We start from the raw sequence: 6,783 nt of genomic DNA, 5'->3' as shown, positions 1-6,783 counted from the left end.
TCACCAGCCATGCATAGGAGGAATAGACCACAGGAATTAATCTTACATAATTAGAAATGGAGAGATGGAGAGGTTTAGACAGTTTTGTTTGTTTGTTTTCCTTCTTGCCAAATCCATTGTCTTGAGTATCCTCCCATCACTGCAGCATTACCAAGATTATTAATAAGTTAACTCTTTTAAATAGTTTTAATGTTTACGATCAGTTTTTAAACTATCACATCTTACAATCAGAAAATAAATGCTTAGAGTAGATAATTTTACATTAAGAATAAAATCAACAATAATTTCATCACCCAGCAATCAGTACCAAATCACTAAGATAACTGATAAAATTAATTTCCAGTGGTTTGTCTTTCTAGGCATTTACTGGTATGAGAGATTAAAAAAAGAAGAAAAAAACTTAAGGAATTGGAGTCACAGTGCATATGGAAGTTTATGTTCATTTCTGGGGGTATTTTAATAAACTATAAATTAAATCATTAAGCAAAAAAGTACAGAGTGCATTCTGCTCCACTCCCCGTCACACTGCCACCTCCATTCCCACATTCCAGGGCTGACTACCACCAACTGTTTGAGAAAGTTCGTGGTGGTAACATGTGTAGTTGATATACTTTAAATCCAGCTTCCAGAACCTGCCCCTCCAATACACAGGCTCCTGTAGTATCTTGAGATTTTTTCCATGCCATGAAAGCAGTGCTATAGAATTGTTTAAAATGGGGTTCTGGAGTCAGACAAGGATTCATATCCTAACTCTGCAATATAGTAGTTAGTTTAATCCTGAAATTAATCATTTCAGGAAATCTTTCTTGGCTTCTATGTTCTCTTCTGTAAAATTTAAAGAATTTTGTATAAATATTATAGATGTTAATAGTATCGAACACAAGAATGTTCAAGGGATTATTACTTATAAAAGGCAAAAAACAAAATACTTCAAATATTAACTATAAATGGTATGTATAAATCATGGTTTAGCCATACAAAATAATGCTATTCAAAAATGTGAATGAGTGAACTACAAATACACACAACGAAATGGATGAATTTTACAACACAACGTTAAGTGAAAAAAGCCATAAACAAGCTGTTATTTCTAAGAATGTGCACTAACACGATAATGCCACAAAGAAAATTAAGTTATTGCCAACAATGCTAGAATAAAGGGTATTTTCAGGGAGGTGAGGGTGTGTGGGATTAGGAAAGCAGAATGTTTCTGAGGTACTGGTGTATTTCATTTCTTTAGGTGGTGGACATTGACTTTACAGTGATTCATAAAGGAGTACATTTATATTTTGTGTACTTTTCTTATTATTCCCAAATCACAGGACTCTGAGGACTAGGTATTTAAGTATTTGAAATTTCCAGTGGTAACATAGCTTTTAAATATCAGAGCATATATTTCCTATGCATAAAATTAGATTGAATAATCAAATTAGAAGTACATTGGGGTGAATTGGTAGACTAGAAAATGAACTTGAAATTATAACTTATTTGCAGTGAAGACCTTTGGAAACTGGATAGAAGTAGGTAAACCAGGTAGGTAAATGTACCATCCTCCACCCATTGCCCCAGGTTGGAGACATGGCACAGTCTGCAATGAGCAATCAGCTTACATCCTTCTTCCTGGACAGTTATGAGTATGAGTAACCACAGGATTATTTGTAGACCTGTTGTAGCTACCTACCTCTCTAACAGCAGGAAGCCCAATCTCAGAGCTTTAAAAGTGAACTTAATTATTTTGATTAGCCGTGGCATATTGAATATACACACTTACCTCCATTTTCTTCTCAGTTCCTACTACGACTGTGATGAAAGCATAAATAATCCACAAGGACAAAGAAATTTGAATAGAGTACTGAAACAGACAAATTTTATCACCCAAGTTTTGTTTCGTTTAATTTTGTCTTTATTTTGGTGTATAGAAACTTCTGAATTTTTGTTCAAGTGGTTCCCTGTATACCAAGACCTGTGTATAATTACTTCTTCCTTTTTTTCTTACTTAGGCTTTCCTGCTCAGTTTATCAGAATTAACTGACTTATATGTTTTGTTGTTTCCTACAGTGCAATCAATGAGATAATTACACTTTTCTTTCTTCCCTGTCATTTTATTTTTTTCCTACTTTGTAAGAGAAACATTTATGTACTAGTCTTCCACTTTGAAGCTTAGCTTTACTATTTAAATATTATGTATTTATACATTTGTAAATATACATTTATAAAACATATATACATTTGTAAATATACATTTGTAAAACATATATAAGTTCATTTATTCATAATACGTTAAAATATATTCATTTGTTACCACCAGTGTTTTGGCTGAGGTTTTCTGTCATTCTGTGGTCAGATGAAACTTGTCTTCTAGTAGTGTTGGCAGGAATAGTCTACAAAACAGTATCCCCTGAGTTCTTCCATGTTTAAAATAGCTTTTTATATAGGCTTGAAACTTGAAGGAGGGCTGGAGTGGTTATAAAAGTCTTGAATCTTGGTTCACACTTGTTTTCAAACATTTTTGGGAATTTACATCACTTCATAGTCTGATTTCTGTGCTGCTTTTTGTAAAGGTTGAACATCTGACAATACAGCGAATGCGACTGTAAATTTAATTAAAAAGTTCCACATTGAAAATGAAATTATTTATGTTCACTGGTAACAATATAAATACCAATTATGTTGGGACACAACATCATGGCACAAACGGTGATCACTAAATTAAGAAATTTATGAAGCAGAGATCTCCTTGGGATTAGTTGTGGTGCATGTACAATTTTATTTACTTAATTTGTTAATTTTATATTATTTTGTATAATTTTATTTACTTATTTACTTAGGCTGTGATGGTGTGCTCATTAGAAGAGAACTCTGCCAGCATTTGCAAATATTTTTGCATAAAATAGCTGAATTTGTGTGGGTGTATGATGTAGTCCATGTTGAATCAAAAACTAAAAAATGAAAGAAAGAAAGAACTCATGTTGGCAGGCTATGTTTTTCTTTTGGCTTCTCTGCATCAATCAAACTTTTAGAAATGTCCTGAACTTATTTCACTACTCTGTAAATCAGTATAAATGTCTTGTAATAGCATTCATATTTTGTAAGTGATTCTTTTAATATTTGGTTACTTTTTTTTACAATAAACTGAATATCTTTAACTGAAATAGTTAATAAATTTGATTGCCAACAACCTTTCAGCTATTGAAGTCCTTAGAGAACTGCAATTTTAAAAATCAAAGGTTACAAACAAGAATACATTGAAATTTATCTCTACAAAAACAAGGGAGGAAATAAAACATAAATAACCAGAGATGATAATTTTGTATATTAAAAAACATTTATGTTTATACTCTTTAGCTTGCACATGCCTTGGACACACAGAGTTATTTGAAGGGAATAACTTTTGTAATGTTACCCGTATTTGAATTTCTGTTATAGGCATCAATCCCAATGGCAGTAATTTATTAAATTCTCGTATCAAAACTGTGAAGTACATTTTCTTATGATAAAATCTCATTTATTTATTCCCATCTAAGATGGTGTCCTTATTAGTTTTAATAACATCACAGAATGGGAGGTAATAACCACTTTATATTTTCTTGGCCCATCATTTTACTTCACTTATTGAGATGTCCCCTGACATCTGATTTCATTAGAGCCTTACATACCTTTCGCTCTCCAGACCCACGCTTCTCTGGCGACAAAATGTGAAATGCCTGCTACGAATCCCAGTCAACCACTCTGCTGCTTGCCAAATCTGGAAGTGGGAGGGGTAAACATTCAACGGTGTAAACCTTGACCAATTTCCATTTGGGGACTGGTGTGTAAATGCTCCTGAGGTGGACAATGTTGAGGTGTATTCTACTAGACTTAGGGGAATTGAGCCCCAGCTACTTACCGCAACAGTAATAATAATATGCCTAGGAGTTGATTTTCTTCCTTCCCTCCTCTTTTCAGTTTCTCACTCCTTTCAGATAATTTGCTAAAATAAACTATAATGGTTAATAGTTAATAGAAACAGTTCACAAGCTTTTGTCTCCGGCAGTGCTTTTGAAGAAGACCCGGGCTGAAACAAATTGAAATATGTTGAACTATGTGCATTTTCAATGAATATCTTGTAAAAAACACTAACAAAAAGTGAAGCTCATCACATTTCAGAATTTTATGGACTAAATACTCTATTAATGGAAAAAGAAAAGACAACTTCACAGGCTGAAGGTTGGAGCTGTTGTTCATTAGGAAGAATGATATCCTTATGTAATAATTGCTGACATTTTTATAAAATTACATTTCCTTTATTGTCTACAATGTCAGCTTTTCTAAACAATTTCAATTTTCATTAAACTTTGCCTCTTTAGATGGTGCCTATGAGTGCTAAATGACTTGATTTGTCCGTATTTGAAAAAATTCAGCAAAATTTAAACATTTGCTGACTCATTTGTGGCCCACTTTCCTATAATCTTATAAAAATGAATAATCATTAAGACTTCTCATTTTAGCAAATTTATACTTATGGTCCTAATTTTAGAATATTCTAGACTATATTTTTTTCTAAAAAGAAATCCCATTTTAGTGATTGTTTCTTCTTTGTCTTCCTTCCCTCCAAACTGGAAACTTAATGCAGTTTATAATAGCAAGTAACAGACATGTTTTTAGAGAATGTCAAGACATACAAATCCACTTTATATATCCAACTAAAACATAATATCCTTGAAGGCAGGGATTTTTGTTTCTTTATTCACTATTATATCCTGAATGCATTTTAGAACAATGACTGACACAAAATAGGCAATCAATAAATATTTGTTGAATAAAGTGAATGAATTTATATGTTCTAAATAGGAAAAGAACTAAAAGGTGGTAAACTTACAATTAAATTATCACTGAAGTTTTTCTTTAGCTTGCAGAATTTGGAACAAAACAGAAAGAAAACTAAATATAAAAATAGAAATGTTTGTATTACTATTAATAAAACAATATTAGACTCCAAAAAGATATAAAGCCATGTAGATTGAAAAGGAAGTTTGCAAGAAAGTAGCAGAAGGAATACTTATTAAATGTTTAAGGGTTAAGTTGAAATTTATTTCTTTTTACAAAAACAACCTAATTATGGGTAATTATGGACTCCGTTTTGCAATGCTTAAACATTATTATAAAATATAAATGTTCCTTTTATTCCACAAGATGGCAGCAAAGATTTATTTTAGAATTACTAGACACCCTCTCATTACACTAAATACTTACACCTTTAAAAGTTATAATGTATAAGAAACGTGACATGCTTTTTTTTATTATTATTCCCTGGGGCTACCACTTCACCAGAAAGGTTCTGTCATTGGTACCAAGAGTTTATGTGACTCTTTACACTCCTCTTTTTTAAACTCTCCACTTCTATTTCATTTTTTTTTACATACTTCCAGACAATCTTAAATTACAAATCTGAACTCCTTAACTAAAAACACTTCAGTAACTCCCTACACCAAACAGAATAAAGGCTAATCATTTTGGTTTATTCAGTTAACCAATTCAGGAACTATAGTCTATTTACAAGGCACTAGGATGGGCACTAGGAACAGAAACGTGAATAAGCATGGAGCTCTACATTTCATAAATTACAAACATGTAAACATATAGTGCAACAAAGTACTTACCTAGAGAAAGTTACGATTCCGGGGACTGTTGAAGCACAAAAGAATGAAGAGCCAGAGTTGATTTTGACTATGGGGCATCTGGGTCTGAAATTCAGGAAAAAAATCTAGGCTTGAGAGAGTTTGGAAATCATCAACATAGAAATATAATTGAAGAGCATATAAATATAATCGATTTTTTGGACTCTCTAATTTTAAAATTTATACACGATAATTGCAAAAATATTAAATAACCATAGTAAAAGATTAATGTGAAATTCATCCAGAACATCTCCACTGCTTGCTAACGTTTTGGTATATATATTTTTCAATCGTATCTTACACATAAACACAACTTACATTGTGCATATGCTGAATATTTATCTCTATATACATAATATGTCGTGGGTCACAGTTTGCATCCTGGTTTTTGTAAGTGCAATGCACTTAACAGGTCAGGAAAGGAGAGGTGGAGGGGACAGCAAACAAGCCTGAAAAAGAATGGCCTGGATGCTGTATAGGAGTCAGGAGAACAGTGCCATGTATGGCAAGATGTGAACGACTTTTAGGAGTGGAATAATTTAGCGTCAAATTCTGCAGAGTGATTAACTGAGAAGAGAAGCAAGAACAGTCAGTCGCATTTGGCAGTTAGTATCCTGGATGGTGACCTCTGCCAGACTAGCTTTAGCCTGACCGCTAGGGGACCAAGACGGACGGGAGGTAAAGGAGCGGCACTAGTAAACTTCTCCTGTGAGAAGATTGCTTTTAAAAGCCAAGAGTCTAAATAAAGGAGTATTGTTGGATTGATTTGTTTGTTTGAAACGGAGGTGACTGAACCATGATTGCAATTTGTGAACAAACAACCTGGTAGGCAAAAAAGAGGTCTAAGGTATAAGGAAAATAAGGAATAACTGATGAAACTTGATTCTAGAATTGGTCAGATGTGATAAAAAGTAGGTGAGGCATTTATTTATATACGGAGAAAGGTTTTTGTTTTTGTTTTTGTTTTCCTCCTGAGTCTGGAAGAAGTGATGTGAAAATAAGTGTAAGTATAGTTAAATTTTTAAGTTTGGGGTGGAGAGTTCACATTCAAGGTTTTTCACACTATGGTCTCAGTCTTTCAATACATTATTGAACTGAATTACTTCTCTTGCCCAGGTACAGCCCA

The sequence above is a fragment of the Manis javanica genome, chromosome 11 (assembly GCF_040802235.1).
Source record: "Manis javanica isolate MJ-LG chromosome 11, MJ_LKY, whole genome shotgun sequence".
NCBI lineage: Eukaryota > Metazoa > Chordata > Mammalia > Pholidota > Manidae > Manis > Manis javanica.
Note: the sequence above shows the minus strand (reverse complement) of the source record.